This window comes from Nerophis lumbriciformis, linkage group LG02, assembly GCF_033978685.3.
Source record: "Nerophis lumbriciformis linkage group LG02, RoL_Nlum_v2.1, whole genome shotgun sequence".
Lineage (NCBI taxonomy): Eukaryota > Metazoa > Chordata > Actinopteri > Syngnathiformes > Syngnathidae > Nerophis > Nerophis lumbriciformis.
The window spans coordinates 9,183,336-9,199,884 of NC_084549.2; the positions used below are offsets into that span (position 1 = coordinate 9,183,336).

Consider the following 16,549-nt stretch of genomic DNA (forward strand, 5'->3'; position numbering starts at 1 on the left):
ATGTTGGCATTTTTTTTCCATAACTTGACTTGATTTATTTGGGAAAACCTTGTTACATTGTTTAATGCATCCAGCGGGGCATCACAACAAAATTAGGCATACTAATGTGTTAATGCCACGACTGTATATATCGGTATAGATCAGGGGTCGGCAACCCAAAATGTTGAAAGAGCCATATTGGACCAAAAATACAAAAACAAAATCTGTCTGGAGCCGCAAAAAATTAAAAGCCATATTACATACAGATAGTGTGTCATGGGATATAAATTGAATTAAGAGGACTTAAAGGAAACTAAATGACCTCAAATATAGCTACAAATGAGGCATTTTGATGCAATATGTACATATAGCTAGCCTAAATAGCATGTTAGCATCGATTAGCTTGCAGTCATGCAGTGACCAAATATGTCTGATTAGCACTCCAACAAGTCAATAACATCAACACAACTCACCTTTCATGCACAACCTTAAACGTTTGGTGGACAAAATGAGACAGAAAAATAAGTGGCATAAAACACGTCCTAGAAAGTCTTAGAAAGTTATACATGTAAACAAACTACGGTGAGTTCACGGACCGCCAAAATTAGTAGGACAAAACGGCGCTCGCCAAATACTCGAATCAGTAAAGCATGTTTAATATAAACAGTGTGCTTTATAACAATTAGGGAGGTTTGTGTCATGTTTGTCCTCCTACAGAAACCATATTAAAACAAAAAATAGATTTTTTTTCTCCTCATCTTTTTCATACTGAAAAAGTTATAGACACGATTAACGAAAACAGGTGCGTGACTCAAAACGTGAAACAGGTGCGTGACGTGACAGGTGAAAACTAATGGTTGCTATGGTGACAAAACAAAAGTGCACAAAAAGTCCAAAAACAAAACCGAACATGATCACACAGACATGACAATACTTGCATTATCCTTTACCCTTTCCATCCTTTGTAACTGAACTACTGTGTGGAACAATTCCCCTTATGGATCAATAAAGTTGGTCTAAGTCTAAGTCATAGGGTTATAAAAGTGTTTACTGCAAGTAGTTTACGTTGCCTGCTTGTTTATCGTGTACAAATCACGGAAATATGCATTATTAGTTGTACATTTATTGTATTAAATATCAAAATCAAAAACCACGGTCTTACAGTAAATATTGTTCTGCGATGAAGTTTCACCATAAAAATTTCGGGAACACGTTTAATCTTGCTATTTGTTTCGGACAGCCGCGTTCCACCTGAACTTTGGGCGACATTTAACCTGTTTGAGCCACACGGCTGTCAGGAAAAAAAACCTGCTTAGGGGTCGTGACGATCAGATGACTTTGTCGACCTTTGCTTGAACCTTTTGGCCCGGCTGTTGATTTACTGAGGCATGGAGATCAAAGCCGTTTCACTCAGCTTTTGTCAGGCGGGCTGTCGGCGTACGCGGCGCAAGTGTGAACAAAACCACTCACCGGAGAACTCCCAGCATGCTCCTGAGTTTGAGGAATCCAGTAAAGATGTTGCACTGAACCGGAAAATAAAACTGGAAGAAAACGCTTATTCATATATTTGCATGATTTTTTTTAGTGCCACAGTGCTTTTTGGTCTGTATGCTATCAAGCTATTTCTTAGTTTGTACATACTTGCCAACCCTCCCGGATTTTCCGGGAGACTCCCGAAATTCAGCGCTTCTCCCGAAAACCTCCCGGGACAAATTTTCTCCCGAAAATCTCCCGAAAATGAGGCGGAGCTGGAGGCCACGCCCCCTCCAGCTCCATGCGGACCTGAGTGACATGTTGACAGCCTGTTCACACGTCCGCTTTCCCACAATATAATCAGCTAATGATCGAGGGCGAGTTCTTGGTTTCTTATGTGGGTTTATTGTTAGGCAGTTTCATTAATGTCCTCCCAGCGCGGTAACAACAGCAGTCAAGTTTTTGTCTACTGTAAAGCAGTTCGTCTGCCGTAAACAGCAATGTTGTGACACTTTTAAACAGGAAAATACTGCCATCTACTGTACATGCATATGTGACCCACCCATAATGTGTCACATTTTTGTGTTAATTTATTTAGTTTATTTTGTGGTTTGAATTCGTTTTTGGAGCTGTCATTACACATTTATCAGTATTCACATTGGTCAGTAGTTTCTTCCCAAATGAATGCTATCACCTGCAGACGGGAAGTGTCTTGTCATTCTGATGAGCGCAACCAGTCTGTAAACAATTGAAACGTCCTGTGTGCTTTTTCCTCCTGTATAACAGGTTAGTTTTGATGAATCAACTCACTGAATAATATCCATGTGATCTTTATAAGTTTAAGTACACATTCTGATGGTGGAGCCTAACTCTAAAGTGTTTGTGAGTTGTAGTTTGTATTTGTGAATGAATCCAGTGTACAGCTGCAGTAATCAATACAAAAAGGCGACGTGAGTATGCAATGTTTATATAGGAACTTCTGATCCTAATTCAGACTCCCAAATTAGAGCTCCCGTTTTCTTATTGATTTTATAATATATATTTGTATAATGTGTGTGTTCTGAAATAGTGACAGAGAATAGAACAAGGATGGACAATTCAACCCTTAACTCAACAATGAGTAGATGAGTGTTATGTGTGTGTATATGTGTAAATAAATGAACACTGTAATTCAAGTATTTCTTTTATTTATATATATATATATATATATATATATATATATATATATATATATGTAATTAAATATATATATATAGCTAGAATTCACTGAAAGTCAAGTATTTCTTATATATATATATATATATATATATATATATATATATATATATATATACATATATCTTAACCACGCCCCCGCCCCACCCCCGACCAAGCCCCACACCCCCACCCCCCACCTCCCGAAATCGGAGGTCTCAAGGTTGGCAAGTATGAGTTTGTATGACAAGTGAAGTGTAACCGTTTCTTTTCAATTTAATTTCTGGGCAAGGAAGATCCTTCCATTGTGACCCCAACCGTAAAAATAAAAAAATTCTCACAAAATATTTCGACAAAAATGAAAGGAATTGTGACTATTTTGTTTAACTGCCAGGCTATTATCTATTTTGTTGATAGTGACATGAGTCATTAAACGACAGGAAAAGTTATTTCCTTAGTGAAAAATGTTATCAGGTATGAAGCATTGGCGTTGTTAGGCCTATTTTAGGGGGGCTCAAGCCCCCCTAAAATATTCTTACGCCCCCCCTAAATAATCTGGTGTATATATATATATATATATATATATATATATATATATATATATATATATATATATATATATATATATGTCTTAATAAGGTTATCCAAAAAATAGTGCTCGATACCGTTGTAGAGCGCAATATATGTATGTGTGGGAAAAAAAAAAATCACAAGACTACTTCATCTCTTTTACAGGCCTGTTTCATGAGGGGGGGGTTCCCTCAATCATCAGGAGATTTTAATGGAAGCATTCAAATACCATGGTTTGTATAGGCACAGAGTGGGTAGGTACAGGCTGGCGTAGGGGCGTGGTGATTGGCTCATGTGTTACCTAGGAGGTGTTTCCGTCTGTGGCGGCATGCTGATACAATTTCGCTGCGCTTGTTGAGGGATGACAGGTCTGGACGGTATATAATAAACAGTTTCTCTTTCAAGCATAGGTTGCATCTTTTATTACCACTATTGTAAGGTGTGCTGGATGCAAGAATTTGCCATGTTATTGAATATACAACATTATTGTCTTTGAGGTCCCAAATGTGTTTGCTGAGTTCTGTGGTATTCCGCAGGTTTTGGTTCCTGAAAGAAGCCTTGTGATTGTTCCATCTGGTTTTAAACTCTCCCTCGGTTAATCCTACATATGTGTCGGATGTGTTAATGTCCTTGCGTGTTACCTTAGATTGGTAAACAACTGATGTTTGTAAGCACCCCCCGTTGAGAGGGCAATCAGGTTTCTTGCGGCAGTTGCAGCCTTTGTTGGTTTTGGAGTCGCTCTGTCCGGGGGCCGACGGCTCATTTGCAATTGTTTTGTTGTGGTTTGAGATAATTTGTCGTATATTGTTCATACAGCTGTAGCTCAATTTAATGTTGTTCTTGTTGAATACTTTTCTTAGGGTGTTGCCTTTGGGGAAGTGTTTGTCAATCAGAGTGAGGAATTTGTGGCCAATGTTAGTTGAGACGTTTTTGCTGTATGGGGGGTTGTACCAGATGATGTTGTTTCGTTTTCTGTTCTTTTTTGGTTGGTTTCCTGGCGTGGGTTCATAGGTGAGGGTGAAATTGTATCCGCTTTCATCAAGTGCTTTTTGGTACGGGGGGTTGCTTGGTCAAATTCAGCTTTGCTAGATGACAGCATCGATAGCCTTTTATTAATTCCTGTAGGTATTCTTTTCGTGAGATGAAGTAGTCTTGTGATTTTTTTCCCCACACATACATATATATATATATATATATATATATTATATATTAATTTTTTTTTACAAATACATGCCGACATATTCATTATAAAGTGGCCCTAATATGGGTTTAAATAAATAATAATATAACCTGTCATTATTCACTCAGTTTCCCCTCACTTCATAGCGTAAGGTAGAGAGCCCCTTTAGTGTGTCGGTATCCAATCCATTCCACTTGTTCATATAGAAAATGCCCACATCACTCAAAATCCAGTCCGCATTTTCTATGCGACCTTGCTTGCGGTCCTTGGACTTGTTCTTATAGAAAATGCCCACATCACTCAAAATCCAGTCCGCATTTTCTCCGCGACTTTGCTTGCGGTCCTGCAGGTGTACGAAGCACATTAGCAAACAGCACTGCAGAACAAGAACGTGAACGGATGCAAAATGGACATAAGAAACTTTTTCAAGAAAGTAAGTATTCATCACTGCTTGTAGTAAAATGTATTAGCTCCACTTTACACCGGGTCTGTGTTTGACAAAAAGTTGACATTCCCGCTCTAAAACAATGCTGCTACTTAGTTAGCTAGTTAGCCTGAAATGCATAATGAAGGTCCTGGTTATTTATAAAGTTAAATGTGCACTCTTTTTTACCATTTGCTATCTTTGGGGTTACTTCCTTCTGGAGCATCAGCTGTGTTTCTCACTTTACACATGGAGGAGAACAGGAGCTGAGCTCATTCACGTATGACTATCATCAGTAGATAATAATAATAATCATCATGCAAGTAATTGTTTCTTGTTGATGCTGTAAACAAAATGTCACTGTGCAAACCCATGTTTGTTGTTGTACTGAACACAGATTGAAAATAAACCGACTGAAATAATAGTAATAACAATGAATCATTTCTAAGTCTTTGTTAGCCGTTTGTGAAGTTTTGTGCTCGTGCGCTACGTTCGCTCGCATCCTGTGCAACTCCTGGGGGCTAAGCCCCCCTTGTCCTTAAAAGCTAGTGACGCCCCTTGTATGAAGTACATAGTAACACGTTTTTTGGGTTGAGTTACCATGAATTGATTAACGTGGACCAAGTTGAAAAACGTATTTGGGTGTTACCATTTACTGGTCAATTGTACGGAATATGTACTGAACTGTGCAATCTACTAATACAAGTTTCAATCAATCAATCAATCAAAGTTGCACCTATGCTAACTAGCCAATGATCAATTGTCCATCCAAATAATAGGCTTTTTTGGTTGGGTTTTAAGTCGTTGCAGAGGAAGTGATCTACGTTTCAAGATACAACTTCTACACTTCATAAAAAATACCGACATTGGAGCCTTGAGTATTGCTGAGTACCGATATTGAGCCGATACCAGCACAAACCATACACGATTTTAGAATTTTGTCATGTGGAGTGTTGTAAAAGGCTTGATCAAGTGATAGGTATGATTAACACTAACCTATTTATTAGTAACCATCTGGAATGGACTTGAGCTGTCTTTAAGTTGAAGTGGAAAGGTAACTGTTTGATATCCGATACATCCATTTCAACATGACTGTAAAAATAACTTGTGGTCAAATTGCAGTAATTGTAACATATATTCTTTAAAGTTATATAATTAAAAGCAAACGATCAATGACTTTACCAAATTGGTGACTCAGTCCTGCCCGTGCCTTGTAAAAATCATGTTGCTTGGTGACGGCCATGTTTTTGTTTTGTTTTTACCAATCGCGCTGAAATTTCACAGAGATGTGCTTGTCAGTTGCTTAAAAGATTTTACCAAATTTCATGGTGGTTTGATTAAACGCCCCAAAGTTACAGTAGAATGTTAGAAATGTCATGTCAGATTTATGGATAAACTTTGGGAGGTAATAATAGCGCTACTATTCGGGGTATTTTTTATGGGAAATAATAGCACAGACCACAAAGTAGGGGTGTATATTTTGACCAATTTTCGTCCTTTTGTTTGCAGCGATTCGGGAGTTGTAAGCTGACACAAACAAAAACCAGTGTTGGCGCTAGGAATTTTCAAAATGGGGTCAAGTCATAAAAATGGGGTGCCACAGTAAATTTTGGGGGTCCCACTTTTTTGTAACCGTTTTGACAACAAATAATAAATGTATGCATTATCCTGTTATATCTCACATTCTATATTGTGTTTTGGAAAGAGGTTGTCATAAACGTTACTTAATTAGTAAAAAAAAATTATGCATATGTAAATTTACTCAGTTATAAACATTCATTCACTTTCTTCTTTCCTTCATGGATCTAAACTTTACCGCTACCGGTATTTTTTTCCCTATATTTTCATTGTAGTTACTGTACAGTGGGTTTCTGAAGTGTTCCTGAGCCCATGTGGTGATATCCTTTACACACTGATGTCGCTTGTTGATGCAGTACAGCCTGAGGGATCGAATGTCACGGGCTTAGCTGCTTACGTGCAGTGATTTCTCCAGATTCTCTGAACCCTTTGATGATATTACGGACCGTAGATGGTGAAATCCCTAAATTCCTTGCAATAGCTGCTTGAGAAAGAGTTTTCTTAAACTGTTCAACAATTTGCTCACGCATTTGTTGACAAAGTGGTGACCCTCGACCCCATCCTTGTTTGTGAAAGACTGAGCATTTCATGGAATCTACTTTTATACCCAATCATGGCACCCACCTGTTCCCAATTTGCCTGTTCACCTGTAGGATGTTCCAAATAAGTGTTTGATGAGCATTCCTCAACTTTATCAGTATTTATTGCCACCTTTCCCAACTTCTTTGTCACGTGTTGCAGGCATCAAATTCTAAAGTTAATGTTTATCAGTTGTCTTTGTAGTGCATTCAACTGAATATGGGTTGACAATGATTTGCAAATCATTGTATTCCGTTTATATTTACATCTAACACAATTTCCCAACTCATATGGAAACGGGGTTTGTATTTAATCTTTGTACTGGACACTTTTATTTTTAAGGTTATTTACCAGTGGAAATAACTCCTGCATCAAAGCTACTGTAGGGTCCCACTTGAGCGGTCAGTGAGTCAGAGTGCTGATTAAAGGGACTAAAGCTAAAAACGCTCCACCAAACTAGTCAAAATGTCAGTCAAGTTCCCTGCGATGGATTATGGGTAGATGGTCGGAGACGTTGTGGTTATTCAGATTGATTTCTTACAAAGGCGGGAGGGGGGGAAAGACTTCAGTAATGGTTTTGGTTGGCGCTAAGTAGCCTGATTGGAATTTCAGGGCCCTACATTATCCATTATCCAAGTTTTCCAACACGCTGTCATCGTTGACAGCTGGATTATAATTTTTCTGTTGCCGAACAATTGCAATGACAGCGGTTGAGCAAAAACTTGGACCAGACAAAAGGGGGACGCAGAGCTCCAACAGGAAATGTGCTGCCAACATTTGTGTGCACTTTGTGTTAGGAAGTGAGAAGTCCTGCTTTCTGTCTATTGCCGGCTGGGGGGAGGACGGCTTTTCCAGATTGTCCAAATATGCACAGAAAACAGGACCGTCGGTTGATGAACGATCTGCTAAAACTGTTTCTACATACCTCCGACCCGCTCAAGTAGAAAGATGATAACAACAAAAGATAAAAGTTGTAATTTTATGATTGGAGATGGGCTGTCCGAGCCAGTTAGTCATAGGCGGGGTGTTGTCAGCACGCAGTGAGTGTTGTGTTGTGTTGGCCCCGCTCCCGTTTCCATGCTGCTTGCTTCTTGGCGCTGTCACCCCGACTCTCTTCACGGTTCCATTCGGTTTTTCCTCCCCCGCCCCCACTTTCTTTTGAAGCCTGATATTCGGGGGACCATATGGAGCCCATCCCTTTTGTCTTCGTCTTCTCCGTATCACGAGGTCTCCCGGCTGGATAGTGCCGGTTGACTGTCAGCTCGGGCTAGGCTGGCGTTTGTTGACGTGGAGCCAGGCGGCGGACTGCGGGCCTGATGTTGGAAGCCACTTTCAATTAGGTGGAGAAGACACTGACGCGGGGTGTCCACCAGAAGACAGCTGCGGAGCGTAAATCTTGTTGATCCAACCTAGAAGGAATGCAGAACATCTTTGAGAGATGCCTAAGACCAGGGACAAGTGGTTATGTTTGAGGAGTGTGGCGAAGGCGAGCCGCCTCATTGGCCGCCCGGCTACACTCCCCTCCAGACGCTGCTCCAACTTCCTCTTTGGGCGAACTCGCGGTCGGCCATTCATGTCCAGCTGGACTTGGGCGCGATTCCTCGTCCTTCTCCCGGTCCTTGCTGGCCAACACTCAAGCTGAACATTTGTGTTTAGGACCGTCAACTTCTCGAATTACTTCTATTCTGCTGTATTTCTGCAATCTCTCAAGTAGTTCCAATCTTATTTCAAGTTCTGATTATTGATTTTATGCGAATTGGCAGTTCTCACGAATAGTTTAGCCATACTTGCCAACCTTGAGACCTCCGATTTCGGGAGGTGGGGGTGGGGGTGGTGGTGTGGGGTGGGGGGCGTGTTCGGGGGTGGGGCGGGGGGCGTGGTTAAGATATATATATAAGTAATACTTGACTTTCAGTGAATTCTAGCTGTATATATTTATTTTATTACATATATATATATATATATATATATATATATATATATATATATATATATATATATATATACATATATATATATATATATACATATAAATAAATTAAATAAATATTTGAATTTCAGTGATCATTTATTTACACGTAACACACACATAACACTCATCTACTCATTGTTGAGTTAAGGGTTGAATTGTCCATCCTTGTTCTATTCTCTGTCACTATTTCAGAACACACACATCATACAAATATACATTATAAAATCAATAAGAAAACGGGAGCTCTAATTTGGGAGTCTGAATTAGGATCAGAAGTTCCTATATAAACTTTGCGCACTCACGTCGCCTTTTTGTATTGATTACTGCAGCTGTGCGCTGGATTCATTCACAAATACAAACTACAACTCACAAACACTTTAGAGTTAGGCTCCACCATCAGAATCAATCAATCAATCAATGTTTATCTATATAGCCCTAAATGACAAGTGTCTCAAAGGGCTGCACAAGCCACAACGACATCCTCGGTACAAAGCCCACATAAGGGCAAGGAAAAACTCGCCCCAGTGGGACGTCGATGTGAATGACTATGAGAAACCTTGGAGAGGACCGCATATCTGGGTAACCCCCCCCCCCCTCTAGGGGTGACCGAAAGCAATGGATGTCGAGTGGGTCTGACATAATATTGTGAGAGTCCAGTCCATAGTGGATCCAACATAATAGTAAGAGTCCAGTCCATAGTGGGGCCAGCAGGACACCATCCCGAGCGGAGACGGGTCAGCAGCGCAGAGATGTTCCCAGCCGAACGTGTGTACTTTAACTTATAAAGATCCCATGGATATTGTGAGTTGATTCACCAAAACTAACCTGTTATACAGGAAGAAAAAGCACACAGGACGTTTCAATTGTTCACAGACTGGTCGCGCTCATCAGAATGACAAGACACTTCCGGTCTGCAGGTGATAGCATTCAATTGGGAAGAAACACCCTACTGCCCCCTACTGACCAATGTGAATACTGATAAATGTGTAATGACAGCTCCAAAAACGAATTCAAACCACAAAATAAAATAAATAAATCAACACAAAAATGTGACACATTATGGGTGGGTCACATATGCATGTACAGTAGATGGCAGTATTGTCCTGTTTATATTGTGAGAAAGCGGACGTGTGAACAGGCTGTCAACACGTCACTCAGGTCCGCATGGAGCCGGAGGGGGCGTGGCCTCCAGCTCCGCCTGAATTTCGGGAGAAAATTTGTCCCGGGAGGTTTTCGGGAGAGGCGCTGAATTTCGGGAGTCTCCCGGAAAATCCGGGAGGGTTGGCAAGTATGAGTTTAGCATAGGAGCAAGTGTAACAATTAACTGGCTTTGAGGATGAAGAAGCATGCTGTCTATTAGACTTTCGGATTATTATGAGTCATTGGTATCTTGTATTGTCCCGATACCAATGTATTTAGAAATTTTTCGATCCTTTTTTTAAATAAAGGGGCCCACAAAAAAGTACATTATTGGCTTTATTTTAACCCTTGTGTAATGTTCATAGTGTTGTTACTCAGCCAGCGTTTGTGGGTCTGATGGACCCGTTGCATTTTGTGGCTTTTAATGCCTCACAATCACACCACACACACACACACACACACACACACACACACACACACACACACACACACACACACACACACACACACACACACACACAATAGGCCTAGACAGGAGGAGGACAGAGTGTAGGTACACAGAACATCAGAGGGTCAAATGTGCGAGAAAATGAGAGCAGACAGTGTTGACAGACAATGTTGCAACCTTGTGTTCGAAACGTTTCGATCCTTTTTTTAAATAAAGGGGACCACAAAAATTGACATTATTGGCTTTATTTTAACCCTTGTGTAATGTTCATAGTGTTGTTACTCAGCCAGCGTTTGTGGGTCTGATGGACCCGTTGCATTTTGTGGCTTTTAATGCCTCACAATCACACCACACACACACACACACGCACACACACACACACACACACACACACACACACACACACACACACACACACACACACACACACACACACACACACACACACACACACAATAGGCCTAGACAGGAGGAGGACAGAGTGTAGGTACACAGAACATCAGAGGGTCAAATGTGCGAGAAAATGAGAGCAGACAGTGTTGACAGACAATGTTGCAACCTTATGTTCGAAACTTTTCGATCCTTTTTTTAAATAAAGGGGGCCACAAAAATTGACATTATTGGCTTTATTTTAACCCTTGTGTAATGTTCATAGTGTTGTTACTCAGCCAGCGTTTGTGGGTCTGATGGACCCGTTGCATTTTGTGGCTGTTAATGCCTCACAATCACACCACACACACACACACACACACACACACACACACACACACACACACACACACACACACACACACACACACACACACAACAGGCCTAGACAGGAGGAGGACAGAGTGTAGGTACACAGAACATCAAAAACGGGCCTACATTTATTTTTTCATCTTCATTTTGAATTTAAAAAAAAATCAATAAAAGGAAAAATAATCTATACATTAATCGAAAAAATAATCTATAGATTAACCGATTAATCGAAAAAAAACAATCTATAGATTAATCGATAGAAAAATAATCGTTAGCTGCAGCCTTACACACAAATATAAACAATACACAGGTATGTACATATTTATTATTGGTGTAAAACATATAAAAAAAGGCCTTTTTTTTGGTAAAAAAAAGCCATGCCTTTTGAAAAAACTGGCCTATATTTATTTTTTCATCTTCATTTTAAATAAAAAAATAATCGGTAAAAGGAAAAATAATCTATAGATTAATCGAAAAAATAATCTATAGATTAACCGAAAAAATAATCTATAGATTAATCGATAGAAAAATAATCGTTAGCTGCAGCCTTACACACAAATATGAACAATACACAGGTATGTACATATTTGTTATTGGTGTAAAACATAAAAAAAAGGCCTTTTAAAAAAAAAAAAAAAAGCCATGCCTTTTGAAAAAACTGGCCTATATTTATTTTTCCCTCTTCATTTTAAATAAAAAAATAATCGGTAAAAGGAAAAATAATCTATAGATTAATCGAAAAAATAATCTATAGATTAACCGATTAATTGAAAAAATAATCTATAGATTAATCGATAGAAAAATAATCGTTAGCTGCAGCCTTACACACAAATATGAACAATACACAGGTATGTACATATTTATTATTGGTGTAAAACATATAAAAAAAAGGCTTTTTTTTGTAAAAAAAAAGCCATGCTTTTTGAAAAAACTGGCCTATATTTATTTTTTCATCTTCATTTTAAATTAAAAAATAATCGGTAAAAGGAAAAATAACCTATAGATTAATCGAAAAAAATAATCTATAGATTAACCGATTAATCGAAAAAATTATCTATAGATTAATCGATAGAAATATAATCGTTAGCTGCAGCCTTACACACAAATATAAACAATACACAGGTATGTACATATTTATTATCGGTGTAAAACATATAAAAAAAAAAGGCCTAAAAGAAATCCAAAATTCAAACCCACAATAATTGCGACTACATTCGATAAACGAGTCATTTTTTTTAAGCGATTGAAATTATTGACACCTGCCATTTTGCACGATTAAAACCGTGACCACAATGGGCTTGAAATACAACTGGAAATACTCCAGCAAGTCAAGAAATTGACTGAAATAATGCAGAATGGGAGCGATAGAGCAGGCAAGTCCCCGGGCTTTCATAATGAGTTTAGTCCATGTGAATAAGTGATTATGGCGCCACTGTCAGCGCTGATTAGACCCGAGCTAACGTAGAAGACCTTATTGTAATAGCGATTATCGGCGGTCCTTGGTGACCATCTTCATCAGTCACTTAAAACTAATTGGACTAAGGTGGCATCACTCGGACCAGCACTCTTTGTCGCAATAATGCAACTATTTCGAGACTAAAATGGTCGGTGCTGTTGAACGACCCACAGATGGTTAAAAAAAAGAGAGAGAGAGAAGGGGACAGCCAAAGACTTCGCTTTGCTTAGTGGAGTGTAGTGACACCTGTCTTATGCACGCCATCAACTTAATCCCATCACATGACAGCTGAGGCCACAGGGAGCGAGAGGTCCGAATGGGGAAGAAATACTTTTCCAAACGGCAAAGTCAGTGGGAAAATATTGTTTTTGAATTGTATTTACCGTATTCTTCGGACCATAGGGCAGTGTTTTTCAACCACTGTGCCGCGGCACACTAGTGTGCCGTGAGATACAGTCTGGTGTGCCGTGGGAGATGACCTAATTTCACCTATTTGGGTTAAAAATATTATTTGCAAACCAGTAATTATAGTCTGAGAATGATGTGTTGTTGTTGAGTGGTCGGTGCTGTCTAGAACTCGGCAGAGTAACCGTGTAATACTCTTCCATATCAGCAGGTGGCAGCCTTGCTTTGTAGATGTCGGAAACAGCGGGAGGCAGTGTGCAGGTAAAAAAGATCTCTAATGCTTAAACCAAAAATTAAAAAAAGGTGAGTGCCCCTAACAAAAGGCATTGAAGCTTAGGGAAGGCTATGCAGAGCAAAACTAAAAATGAACTGGCTACAAAATAAACAAAAACAGAATGCTGGACGACAGCAAAGACTTACTGTGGAGCAAAGACAATGTACATCCGAACATGACATGACAATCAACAATGTCCCCACAAAGGAGGATAAAAACAACTGAAATATTCTTGATTGCTAAAACAAAGTAGATGCGGGAAATATCGCTCAAAGGAAGACATGAAATTGTGATGCATGCTTGGGTATGGTTTAAAGTCATATCCAACAATTGCGACAACAACTTTTTACTGTCAACTGAGTTTCGTTTTAAATACAATTCTGCTGGTGGTGTGCCTCCGGATTTTTTTAAACGCAAAAAATGTGCCTTGGCTCAAAAAAGGTTGAAAAACACTGCCATAGGGCGCACCGGATTATAGGGCGCACTGCCGATGAGCGGGTCTATTCAGGTCTATTTTCATACATAAGGCGCACCGGATTATAGGGCGCAACCTCTAAACCAGTGGTTCTTAACCTGAGTTCGATCGAACCCTAGGGGTTTGGCGGAGCCTCCGCCGCGGAGGTCGAGACACACCCGACTCATCGTGTAAACACAAACTTCTCCCTATCGGCGTATTATGTATACGACAACCGCAGAAGTCACACTGCATTATTTGCAGGTGTGTAATTTGTTGTGAGTTCATGCACGGTTCATTTTGTGCACCAGTAAAAAAAAACATATAACTTTGTCTTGAATTTGAAAAAAAAATAATTTTATTTTTCACTAAAGAAGGGTTCGGTGATTGTGTATATGAAACTGGTGGGGTTCGGTACCTCCAACAAGGTTAAGAACCACTGCACTAAAGGCTTAGTTGGCCACATGCGTGGACAGCACCTTTTAGCTCTTATTTCCACAATTATGTACACTACTGAATTGGGGTCTTATGGCCACTTATGTGGACACTTACACTGCCATCTGTTGGTGTCAGAAGAGTACAACATACAATGGAATTTTGAAAAAAAAAAGTGTAAAAATAAGAATTTGCATGTCACTAAACATGAAGTACACGTTTGTGTACTTATGGACTAAGTACATCATGTCAAAAGATGATTATTAGTTTTTATTCTAATTAGGGTCCAATAAGCCCAAATAGCAAATAGTAATAAAAAAGCATGGACCTTAAGAGGTTAAAGAAGTAATTTTAAGTTTTTTTTTCTGAATGTAAAATACTTCCTTGTGGTCTACATAACATGTAATGGTGGTTCTTTGGTCAAAATGTTGCAGATCATCTTCAAGTCGCTTCAGGATGCGACATTTTGTGGGCGGGTCTTACTCACGTGGCCCACCTTCGACGGCGTCTTCTCCCCGTCATCTTTGTTGTAGCGGCGTAGCGTGCAAGGACGGGAGTGGAAGAAGTGTCAAAAGATAGAGCTAACTGTTTTAATGACATTCAGACTTTACTTCAATCAATAACAGAGCAGCATCTCAATCAATCAATCAATCAATGTTTACTTATATAGCCCTAAATCACGAGTGTCTCAAAGGGCCGCACAAGCCACAACAACATCCTCGGTTCGGAGCCCACATAAGGGCAAGGGAAAAACTCACAACCCAGTGGGATGACAATGTGAATGACTATGAGAAACCTTGGAGAGGACCGCAGATGTGGGTAACCTATACTGTGAAAAAACGTCCGACCGGAACTCTCTAATAACTAGTTCCTTGGGTGAATAATGTAAACTCACTACAGTTTTTAGCGCTAGTCTATATATATATAATTAAGAACTTTACGCTACTTTAATATCAGAAATGGCAACAGTGGAGGATGAATATTCAAAGTTTTGGTGTTGTTTACTGCCATCATCTTGCAGTTTACACTAGAGATGTCCAAAAATGGCTTTTTTGTCGATATCCGATATTCCGATATTGTCCAACTCTTAATTACCGATTCCGATATCAACCGATACTGATATATACAGTCGTAGAATTAACACATTATTATGCCTGATTTTGTTGTGATGCCCCGCTGGATCAATCAATCATCAATCAATCAATGTTTATTTATATAGCCCTAAATCACAAGTGTCTCAAAGGGCTGCACAAGCCACAACGACATCCTCGGTACAAAGCCCACATACGGGCAAGGAAAAACTCACCCCAGTGGGACGTCGATGTGAATGACTATGAGAAACCTTGGAGAGGACCGCATATGTGGGTAACCCCCCCCCTCTAGGGGAATGGATGCATTAAACAATGTAACAATGGATGGATGCATTAAACAATGTAACAAGGTTTTCCAAAATAAATCAACTCAAGTTATGGGGAAAAAAATGCCAACATGGCACTGCCATATTTATTATTGAAGTCACAAAGTGCATTATTTTTTTTTTAACATGCCTCAAAACAGCAGCTAGGAATTTGTGACATGCTCTCCCTGAGAGAGCATGAGGAGGTTGAGGTGGGCGGGGTTATGGGGTAGCAGGGGGTGTATATTGTAGCGTCCCGGAAGAGTTAATGCTGCAAGGGATTCTGGGTATTTGTTCTGTTGTGTTTATGTTGTGTTACGGTTGCGGATGTTCTCCCGAAATGTGTTTGTCATTCTTGTTTGGTGCGGGTTCACAGTGTGGCGCATATTTGTAACAGTGTTAAAGTTGTTTATACGGCCACCCTCAGTGTGACCTGTATGGCTGTTGACCAAGTATGATTTGCATTCACTTGTGTGTGTGAAAAGCCGTAGATATTATGTGACTGGGCCGGCACGCAAAGGCAGTGCCTTTAAGGTTTATTGGCGCTCTGTACTTCTCCCTACGTCCACGTACACAGCGGCGTTTTAGAGAGTCATACATTTTACTTTTTGAAACCGATACCGATAATATTACATTTAAAAAAATGTATCGGCCGATAATATCGGCAGTCCGATATTATCGGACATCTCTAGTTTACAAGTATCTCTTATGTGTGACTGCCATCTACTGTTCACACTTATCATCAGCACACCATGTACCAAATAAAATTGCTTCGAGGTCGGTAAGCACAACCAGAATTATGCCGTATATTAGGCTCACCGGGTTATGAGGCGCACTCTCGAGTTTTGAGA

General features: G+C 39.7%; 1 protein-coding gene across 1 annotated transcript in view; it reads left to right on the plus strand.

Moving 5' to 3' along the window:
• Positions 1–16,549, plus strand: part of lrmda (leucine rich melanocyte differentiation associated) — an 864,842-nt gene that overhangs the window by 217,091 nt on the left and 631,202 nt on the right. The gene's annotated exons all lie outside the window — the stretch shown is intronic.